We start from the raw sequence: 11,184 nt of genomic DNA on the forward strand, positions 1-11,184 counted from the left end.
GCATGTACACGAATGTAAAACATTTTTTCATTTATGCGAATAATGATTATTTTCGTTCTCAATGAACCTGTGGATTATGAAATGTTTATAAAGTGGTGGAAATGGTCACCACTAGTTCCCAGTGTGTAAGGAGAAACATTCATGTTTTATCTAACCAACAATCCAAAATAACCCAAAAAATAATCAATTAATAATGATATTAAAGTGATAAAAGCGGCAAATTATTATAATGTGGAAGATTGGACCAGAGATTATTTTACCATTTTGTTTGATTAATAATTTACACAGTTATTTGATTATCAAATGGTTGACAATTGATTTTACATCGATCTACTAAAGGATTAATCCACTGTGTTTTCAGCAGAAGAAATGTTTTTGTTCCTTGTGACAATTCCTGATATCTTTAAATATGTATGAAAATATGAGTAAAGCAAACATTCTGAAAGATGCTGTGTGACTGTTTGGTGTAGCTTCTCAAAAGTGCTGTACAGTTCACTGCATGGATGCTTTGATGGGTTCGTGTGTGTGTGTGTGTGTGTGTGTGTGTGTGTGTGTGTGTGTGTGTGTGTGTGTGTGTGTGTGTGTGATGCTGTTTGAAGGAGAGGGAACCTGAAGAACTGAGGAAGGTGATGAGCTGGTGTCAAAAGTTAAAGCCAGCTTTGGGATGCGTAGGCTACACTATCTGTTTGGCCGCCAGAGCACAGGGCTGTGCTTGTGGTTTGATAACACAGGACCCATGCATAAAACAGGCTTAGTCTCCTAGAAAAGTTCTTTAATCAGCTCGATGCGCTTAGTGAGCAAAGACTGTGGGAATTGAAGTGAAGAAACTCAGGTCAGATAATGAGACTTACATCTGTAACATAGAGAATGTGATTTCCTTGAATCCAGCAGAGAAAGAAGAAAAGCTCATTATCCTTATCACTTGTCAGAGAGAGCAAGATATCGATATTATGCATATTTTGTGAGGCTCTTGTCGGAAATTAGCTAAATCCTTCTTTTTTTTTCCAGTTTGCATTTTATGTGTCCATTTCCATATTTCACGCTTTCAAATGCATGAGGCCACTGTTTCAATTTGTCTCCTGACTTTATCAATGTACTTTATTTTTGCACCCTTTTCATTCATTTCTGAGAAAGCTGACAGTTAATTGAACAGATGGATGATAATCATGTCTGTCGCAAACTCTCCCTGGAGACTGTCCTCTCCCTCTGGTAGGGAACAGCCCAGTTTTTTATGTCCTCTCGAGCAACAGACAAAATAAAATGTGATGGATGTGGGGAGAGAGAAGAAAACAGTTCATCAAGCCACAAAGCAACAGGCATTGGGACATTCAGTAATTATGGCTGACAATGATTAGCACTTGGACTAATCATTGTAAAAGTCGAAACCTTCTCTTATCTGACAAAGATCATTTTCCCCAGAATGCAGCTCAGTCACAGACATCTTCATATATTTTTGTATTTCACTCGTGATCGAAGAGGAAAGCCTTCACAGTTTGAATTTTCTTAATGCATGAGAGGCTACAGATTTTCTGAATGAGAAATTGTCTTTTCACAGAGGTCAGAGCGCTGTTCCAGCTCCAGAACAGAACGCCCGGAGCTGGTGCAGTGTCATGCTGAAGGGCACTTCAGTAACTTGCATGCTTGCTGTCACAGGGGCTTGAGCCTATTTTAAGGATATTCTCCCAACTAACTACTACGCCAGTCTGCTGAGAGGCAATGTCATGGTCACTGGAGTCACATCATCCCTGCCTGCTGTAAACAAAATGCAAATAAATCTTATGTGGATGCAGTCGGGAAATGAGACTCGTACTGATGCAAGAATGGAAGGCACAACAGACAGTCAATCAGCAACATAATAACACTTGGAGTGCCATGATTGATGAACCAGAGGGGGCTTACCTCTGGCTTGTGTTCATCAGAGTGTAGACTTTTTTTTTTAAAGAAAGATTAGGATGTAAGTTTTAGATTATGATATTTCAACTAATTTCCAGATGTTGGAACATGTTTACTGTAATATTATAAACTGGGGCACAGTAAGAAAGTATGGTATTTCTGATAACAGCTGATGCAAAACTGTGTCAAACATACAGCACCACAAGTTACAGATAAAATATATACACACGTTTTCTAATTGTGTGTCTCGCCTCTTGGTGGTGAAAGTCCCTTTTTAAATAAAGCACATTAGATTTTTTTCTTTTCAGCTTTAAAGTAGTCTGGTTAGAGAAAATTAATTCATTCTATAGCACTAAAGTGCTGGCTGTCACTTTGATTTTGGAGGATTCAAGCCAAACAGGTTGAGAAGTGCAGCTGTAGGCAGTGCCACATTTGACTTCTAAATGAATGTGTTACATCCCACATCCTGACGCTGTGATCACAGTGTTGAGCCGGCAGTGCATGCATGCAAACAAAAACTGTAGAGTTTAAAATACACTGTACAAGAGCTGGGCAACTGCCAACATTTGCTTCATTTTTATAAAGTTTTAAAAAATTATAATCTCTGTGCCAGTAACATTGCGCCTCTGGAACTGTACCAAATAATCTTTAGCACACTGGTCTGAGAAAATCAAAGCTTCTTCCATGTAAAATGTCATCTTTCATCTGCTCCTGCTTTTACTAATGTGTGAAAGATATTATAATGAAACACTCAAAAGAAAAGGTAGAAAACAAAGTGCTTACTAGTGCTTAGTGTCTGCTTTGGCTGGAGTTTTGTTTGCCAGTAAAAACAGTTCTTTTTCAAAACACGAGGAACACCTTAGGCTCCACACAATGCAAATGCAGCTTAAAATCAATGATGCATGTGTAATGGATTTCCTACATTTGAAATGACTGACTGAGCAATGAGCACTATGTGCATCTGGTGTGAGCAAGGGAGTGCATTTAAGTCCATTTAAAGCTCACAAGTCATTTGTTTTATTTATACAAAAAAAAAAAAGAAAAATAAAAGAATAACAGACAATGCAGAATTACAGGGAAGGGCAAATGGAATTTTTTTTTTTTGAAATAGCTGCTGTGGAATCACCACGAGACAGCAAAAGACTGGTTAGATCCGGACATTGCATTCCCTATTAGTATTATATAAGAGATGTCAAGGCTGGCTTAGCTAACACTCCCCATGATGCCACGAACTACTCATGCATGTTTTACATCCTGTTACGCTGCCGTGAGATATGACTATAGAACCTCTGGAGGATGAGAAGTGACTCCTTTTGTAGAGGTCAATGCCTTTGCTCTACTTTTTAACATATAAATTGTGCAATGTATACAATTACTTGTGAGCAGGTGTCATAGGTGAAAATGTAGTTTCAGTAGCTTTTACATTACATTGAATACTTTAGCAAAGGAAAGAAAACATATATATATATATATATATATATATATACATACACACACACACACACACATATATACACACACTGTGAACTATTCACAGTTACACTGTAGGGAGAAGTGTCTTTATTCAAATTGAATTGTTAAATTAAGTTTCACAATAATATTAAATGTGTTTATTGTTAATGAACTGACATGATGCAGCACAGTGTAGCTTGTTTTCAGGAGTAAGTCTGAACCTCACTTTGGCTGTGTGTCATAAACCTTAGCTTTCATAGACTTAGCAATGTCAGGACTGCTTTAACTAATGCCTATGATCCTCTAAGCTACTCTTCCTTAGTGTATACTCACTGCATTATATCCAGCAGGCGTGGTCACTGGAGGTCTTTGTTCTCAGTTTCAACTACGAGGCATTTTCTGATCATGCTATTTTGGTGCAGTGTAGTGTATACACAGCATTTCAGTGCAAAATGAAAATAGGCACAGCTGTATTATTGTCCTTAAGTATTTAAGACAGCAGAGTTTTGCATGGCTGGTTTCAGTTTTGTGTTAATTGCGTGTGACTGAAAATAAAGACTGAAAGATTGAAAATAATCCACATCAAAATGATCCACAGATGAAGTTAATCTGATTTTAGGTGGCGTGGCTTGTCTAAATTGATATACATAATTCACCGGACAAGTCAAAGTAGCCTTATAATTTGATTTCTGTCACTTTTGGGTCAACTGGTGTCCTGCGTAATTTGAGATATGATGGACAACTATAAAGTGCAGAGTGAACAGTGTTATTTGTGCTCAAAGTCGTATAATTAAAAAATCCATTTCTGCATTATAAATGATGAATGATGAAATTTGCTATTCCAAAGGCAGTGTGATCTACTCCATTTTTGGCAACAGATTACATCTGAATTAATCAGGTTATTGTAATTCTGCAACATGTAATCCTTCACCCCCGACTCTGCATGCTTGGGTTTGAATCTCAATGTGTTTGCATCTGTTGCTGCTGAACAGCTTAATACATGAAAGTGAACTTTCATGATGTAAGTGAAGCTTTAAATTGAACATTTTCACATCCTGCAATAAAGGAAATATCTCTTTTGTTGGCATCATCTCGGGGTGAGGAAAAGGATAACGCTTAATGTCATGTGTGTGTCCACTGCTCCTCCCGCGTAGAGAGCTAAGTAATTTTATGCTCTAATTCTTTCCTTTAAATTAGGCAGGAGGCATAAAATATGAAAAGGGCAGAGATATTTTGAGAGGTCATGTGATTTGTGGCATAAATACTTAACAACCACTTGAAATGAAACATTTCATTATGTCATGTGTGCAAATAATATTCAGCTGTAACTTGATTAAATACGAGAGTAGTCTCTAATGTGTTCTTGATCCTTTATTTACCCGTGAAATGAGATGTGATGCAGCCATAGGATAATCTGCCAACTGGTTTTGCATTAATCTTGGTGTAATGCAATATGCAATCCCCTGCTGCGACTGTTTCTGGCGAAACCTAATCAAACATAACAAACAAAAATCAAGGGTTCATTTTCTTACGCATGACAACTAAAATGACAACACCTTTGTTGAAAAAACGGCTCCAGATATGAGTTTTACATGCTGCTGTTAAATTAGACAACTGTATCGAGACCAGTCGAGGTGCACTGAAGATGATATAAAATTATAACAGTCGATTATCTTTCTTTTGAGAGTTTCACCTATCATTGACTTTGTTATCTGCTTTTAAAGCTCAGTCGTTTTTTATCTACAAGTATGAGCATCAGACATCTCTCTTTGTTGTGTGTCTCATTTGTTACTGTTTTGACATGATAGACTTTGGTTTAAGCTTGGGATGTCTCACACCTTCATTCTGTATTATAAGCAGCGCGTTGCTGGGAATAAATTAACCGCTGTCAAATCTACACCGTTTCCCCCTTACCTACTGACATTTATGAGGTGTTATTTCTCTCATGTATTAGCAAATTGCATGCATGCAATTCATTTCCCCCAAGGCACCTTGTCGTTTTTCTCATCTGAACGGAGGGACTGGGGCACTGAGCTATGTGGGAGATATATTAGTGTCCAGGAGCACAGCACAGAGAGGGTAAGGCCTGTCTCGATGATTTATTCCAAATCCAAAAGCTCTGCAGGAGCGTGTTGTCAATCCCATTGGCATCACCTTAGGGTCACATCAAAGCACTGAGTTGGAAAAAACAGAGACAGTTGTTTACAAATTCTGCCGCCTGTTTTGGTCTTTGTTGGAGATGGGAATTAAAACGTAAATTGGGGCTGCTGTTGTGGTATTAAATATGAAGAGGAGGTGACGTGTCTGTGAATTTTGACTGGCATTTTCTTGGCCCCCGACAACAAGCGGCATCAGTGTTGAGGCTTTACAGTGATTTACTTAATGACGGTATTTTCACACATGGAACGCATGTGTTTCAATTTAAGTCGGATACTGGCTGCAATTTTGAGGGTGAGCAATTTATAATGTGTCACTAAGAAATGCATGTATCATGACCTAACACAGCGCACAAACAGGATGCTCAGTTCATCACTAGAGTCACAGTATCCTCCTGAATTATGCTGCTCACATGCTTGTGTCACCACTTTTATGCTACGGGTCTACGCAGAGGTCACTGAGCTTAATCATCACAAACAACACACAACTGTTTTACTGTCGCTTTCGCTCAATTCACACCAGTTTCTTTGTATCAAACCTCTTACCACAAAGAGCCCCAAATCTCAAACACAAAGTGCACAACCTGAAGTCATTAATCATTTAAATCAGTGCTTCCCAACCTTTTTTTGTCTGACGCATCCCCACAACCTGGTGAGATGAGCACCACCGTCATGTTCCAAACGCAGTCTCATGAACTGACTGGTTATTCAACACTACTCATTAGTTACGTAGAAAAGGATATTGTTACAATATGTTTTTTAATAAATTCAATTGAAAATGTTTAGGTTGCTTGGGTCAAGGCTGCATTTATACTGGACATTTAGGTCATTTACCGTTACTTTTAGCCAACTATTTCTAAGGTCTATCCAATGATTTTTTACTATTTCAAGTGCTAGTTTGATACTTTTTGATACTTGTAACTATTTAAACTGTTGCGCCATTGCTTTTAACTATTTCAACAGCTTATTCATTACTATTTTTATGTACCATTACAACTATTTCAACTATTATTGTTTTGTTACATGGTTACTATTTCTTAGTTGAGTTTAGTTAATTACAAAGTGCCTCTGGTTGGGAATCACAGATTTAAATGACACCATACATTGAATCCATGATACAAAATGTCTTTTCAATAACCCATTTTTACAACAATATAGTTGTGAGGCACTAAACCACCTGACAGTAGGTTAAACTCCCACCACTAAACCAACTCACAGTAGGTCATAAAAGCAGTCTTTGCTTACCATACCATATTTATTTCTACTGCAAAATGAAGCAATGTACTGGAATTGTATGATTCGTATACATAACAGTTTTGTGCTTTTTCATACCTCATATTATTTATAAAAAAAACTGTAAAATTGAGAAAATATCTCAACAGTATATAGTATAAACCCTGACTGTATCCTCCAGTTGTGATTGAATCTGTTAATTTTCCTACTTGCTGAAGTTGTTGATGTATTCTGTCTCTGTGTGATGGAAGTGCGGACATTACCCTCCCATTCGCTTCCATATTGTAGTCCCAGTGGGAAGCATTCATCCCAGTAAGGTTTATTCATGAGGACAGGCAAGTGCCCTGTGCATTATAAATAGAACAGAGCTCTCAGCCGCGCTCAGGATCCGACTGCATCTCGCCAGTCGCTACAGGTTTGAGATCTCAAATGCAGCAAGACTCTCACACCAGAGACACAGCTTAATAAAAACAAGAGCATGAGTTTAGTTTACCTTTAGTCTCAATCACAGAACAATGACACTTGATTGGAAAATTTGCTTGTTATCCCCACATCCCACAGTTGAGTCAATATTAGACAACAAGCTGAGAGATTCACAACCCTGAAATCGTGTTTGCTTTGCTCACAGTTAAAGGCAAAATCACTATTGACTGAGAGTTTATGTTTGAACTACAGTGATTGGCAATATTTTCTAGTGTTGCTTACATTGATGAGATGGAGAATATTAAAAATAAAACCATCCTGGATGCTGTTGGGAGTGTAGCAGGCACCACTGCAACATCACAGCCCTGAGTATAAGTGACTGCCTTTGATGCATCTTATCTGCATCTCTCCAATTTTCCTCTGCTGCTGAAAAAAAATTCAAATTAATCAACTCCAATTGAAAAGCAAACCACACTGCAATTCATAAGAGCACCTTTGATTACTGAAATTCCACCCTGTTTCCTTTTAAATGGCAAAATCTAGTTTTAATCTTCAAGCATATTTTATTCAAAATGGTCATGTCGCCAGGATCCTCCTTCTCTATCAGATGCCTGAAAGACTTCTTTGTGCTGTGTTCTGTGATTTAAATTTTGATACAGAGTCAAACTGATTGCACCATGAGAAACCAAAGGTGATTATCCTGATGGACTAGATAGCAAAATGTAGCCTATTATGTGTGGTGAGAAAAGGTTGATTAAAATGAATTTCGAGTTGACTCTTCTTTCTTTCTAACCTCTCTTTGACTCTCCCCATATTGCCCCAAGGCCTTCTAAGACTTGTGGGAGTCGCAAAGACACACTTTGAGATTATTCACTAAATGGTACAATTATTCAAGTATGTACAGCTCGATCAATTGTATAAACTCTTTAGTGTCTTATGGGACACCTTTGAAGATAATGTTTATTGATTTACAGATTCATTACCATTGTGGAAATGTCGAAGCAACAACCAAATCATTTCTGGCAATTCTTCCTTAAAATGCAGTAGTAGTAGAAGTAGTAGTGCGCCACATAAGGTTTTCATGTTAATGAAATAAAATGAATCGCAAGGCTGAGAGAGGAAAAGCTTGTAATCCAATGCAAAAAAAAAAATGGCCCTGTAGTATTCACAATGTTTAAGAGAACTTGCACATATCCATGCTGGATAGAGATCATTGAGGATTTGAAGCTGCACTGTGTATGTGTGTGTGTATGTGTGTGTGTGTGTGTGTGTGTGTGTGTGTGTGTGTGTGTGTGTGTGTGTGTGTAAGAAACTTGTATGTATGTCATAACAAACAAATCCTACTTCCTCCCTCAGAGCATGCCATACTGTGACATGAGCCGTATTCTTTGCAGATGGTTAAAATAAGGTTATTGTATGTTGTATGTTAGTGCTCATGAAACAACATTTACTCCACTGTGAGATACACAGTATTTTTTTCTTCGTAGACATTTAATCTTAGCTCAAAGAAATCATGTCCTTTAATTCATCCCAACTGGTGCTGAATGCGAACAAAATTAATTTCTAAACCTCCTTCTTCTTTGCAGTGATCAAAAATACAGATCAGATGTTTATGCACATTGCAATTTCACCTATGTTGGTCCAAAACACATTTTATTCGCTTTTACCTCTTACTCAGAAATGTTATTTATTTTTTTGCCTGAGATAAATAACAGCCAAAATACATTAGTGAGACTTTATATTGAGAATAATACAGAGGAAGTGCTGCCCCTAGCAATGTCAGAGTATGTTACAGTCATCCAGAAATAGGTACTGAGGATAAGAGGTGAACATGTCATCCTGACTTAGGCCAAGCCAACAGGATCTTTGCAGAGAGAACAAAAGCAGCCTAACTGCTTCCCTGTGCCACAGAAAACCTTTGTTTCATGCAGCAGGCTACAATTGCAGCTCATGTGTTCGCCAATCAGATCAAGGTTTCAAATACGTTATCTCTCCACACCACAATGAAGCAGCAGAGGCCATCGATATTTCTTTCCTGAGAAAAAAGGGTGATATATTCAGACATTTCACATTTTCTTTTTCTTATTGGAACAAGAGCTTGCTGAAATTTAAGCTAAATGATGTCCTCAGTGCTTATTGAGCTCACATTTTTATAGAGGCTGTGCGATTGCATCATAAATCTCCAGGCAGCCACAACTGACAACATCATGGCGGTCCACTGGAAAACTGTCCAAACAGCCAGATCAGAAATAGATACCTGAAAAAGAGTGCTGTCATGTAGAATTTCTTTCTGTCAGCAGCTGAAAGATGAAAGACAGCTCGTGCTCAGAAAGAACGAATAATACTGGGTCATTATATCTCAGACTCATTGCAGCTGTAGTTGTTAAATGCTAATATTGTACCTATGTTAAAAGAGACAGGTTATGTGCAGCATAGTATCATTTTCAGCTTTTCAGAAATCCTCTTCTAGGTTTTTAGATGAAGGGAGAGAAAAGGTAAAATGTATTTTTATTGTATGTCTGTATATAACTTATGTCCTCGGGTGTTTTATAACACAGAAAGACTCAGCAACAGTGCAGTGTAGTCCCGTACAGCTCAGTATTTTAGTCTGTTTACCACTGTCAACAGCTACAAATCAGTGCTGTGACTCTCCACATTCAAAAACTTACCTTTCATTGTAAAAAATGTACCAACACTGACACCAATAGTTCTTTGTCTTGGTTTCACTAGCATTTTTCTAAAAAGGAGGATCTACAAGCTGACAGACTCTGCAGTGGTTGTGGATATTATTTCATATGAAATAATGTTTTATTTTATTTTGTTCTGTTGTGTTGACGTTCATTCATCAGGGCCACAAGAGGAGCATTTTAATTTAGGATTGTTAAAAATTAAATACAAAAAGTTGTTTTTTGCAAGCTAACTGACATGCGATTTAGCATATGCTAATATCAGCATACAGCGATCCATTCACGCTACTTGCATGCTAACAATACAAATACAATGCTCATTGTATTAGCTACAGTACTGCATTTGGCATAGGGCTGATATTTCAGTGCAACTACAAATAATTTAGACTTGTACCGAATGTTTTTCCAAAATCTGATTATATTGGAGACGGGCAACGAATTAAAGGAAGATCTGAAAAATGAGTGGAGGAACAGGGTCATGAACAATACACATGGTGACCAACACCTTACTAAGACACTGTGTTCTTCCTTTAATGTCACCTTTCTGTATATCTCCCATGAGCCTTTAGTGCTTCCCTTTCTCCTTGTCACACAGAAATACACAGAGAACAATGAAGTAAAGAAACTTGTCACTTGTGCTATTCATCTTTACAGTCAGTCAGAACAGCTTCCATACATTCTTTCATTGCAAAATAGCAACCAAGAAATGTGTCCCTTTCACACCGACACAAAAACAATCCACTTACTATTTTTTCCGAGATTCACAAGTCAGAAAATCTCTGAAATATTGTCTCCCATTCTTAAACCCTTCCATGTCATTGAACCTGTGAACTTCCCCGGTACGAAACCAAACAGTGACAACGCTTAGCAGTGGATCACTTGGCTTGTGCGTCAATGAAGAAAGCAGTTAGCTGCGAGAACTAATGTGAATTGCAGGATTGATCATCGACACGTCGAACGCATATTGCTACCCCAGGCTCCTCCCGGGGCTACACCTGTCTGAGGGTTGCTTTGCCATCTATTGGAAACGTCCATGTTTCAACAGCTGTGGCAGTCGCAGGCCGCGCTCGCTGCCTTAATCCCTCTATGTGCAGACTTGTCAGAGATTGAGAGTTTCCCCGACAGTGGCTCTAATACTTAGTCATATCTTTGATGTCAGCGTCCGACCATGTTATTTTTGGAAGCAGGTGGATTCAAGTCGGTCCTCGGCCCGTCTTTCTTCTCTTCTCATTTTATTGCTAAAATATTGTACAGCGTATGTGACCATCGACTTGACCTATTACACATCACAATATCCACCAAGAAATGTGTCTCTTTCACACTGACACACAAAACAAACT

General features: G+C 38.1%; 1 non-coding gene across 1 annotated transcript; it reads left to right on the top strand.

Moving 5' to 3' along the window:
* The first annotated feature begins 10,703 nt into the window (after positions 1-10,703).
* LOC111654069 (5.8S ribosomal RNA) lies at positions 10,704-10,853 on the top strand. The gene has a single exon (XR_015437177.1). It is a non-coding gene; the product is annotated as a 5.8S ribosomal RNA (ribosomal RNA).
* Positions 10,854-11,184: the final 331 nt, after the last annotated feature.

Source organism: Seriola lalandi, unplaced genomic scaffold (genome assembly GCF_002814215.2).
Source record: "Seriola lalandi dorsalis isolate HSWRI2012SDOR001 ecotype SW California unplaced genomic scaffold, Sedor1 jcf7180002054257, whole genome shotgun sequence".
In the NCBI taxonomy this organism is placed as follows: domain Eukaryota; kingdom Metazoa; phylum Chordata; class Actinopteri; order Carangiformes; family Carangidae; genus Seriola; species Seriola lalandi.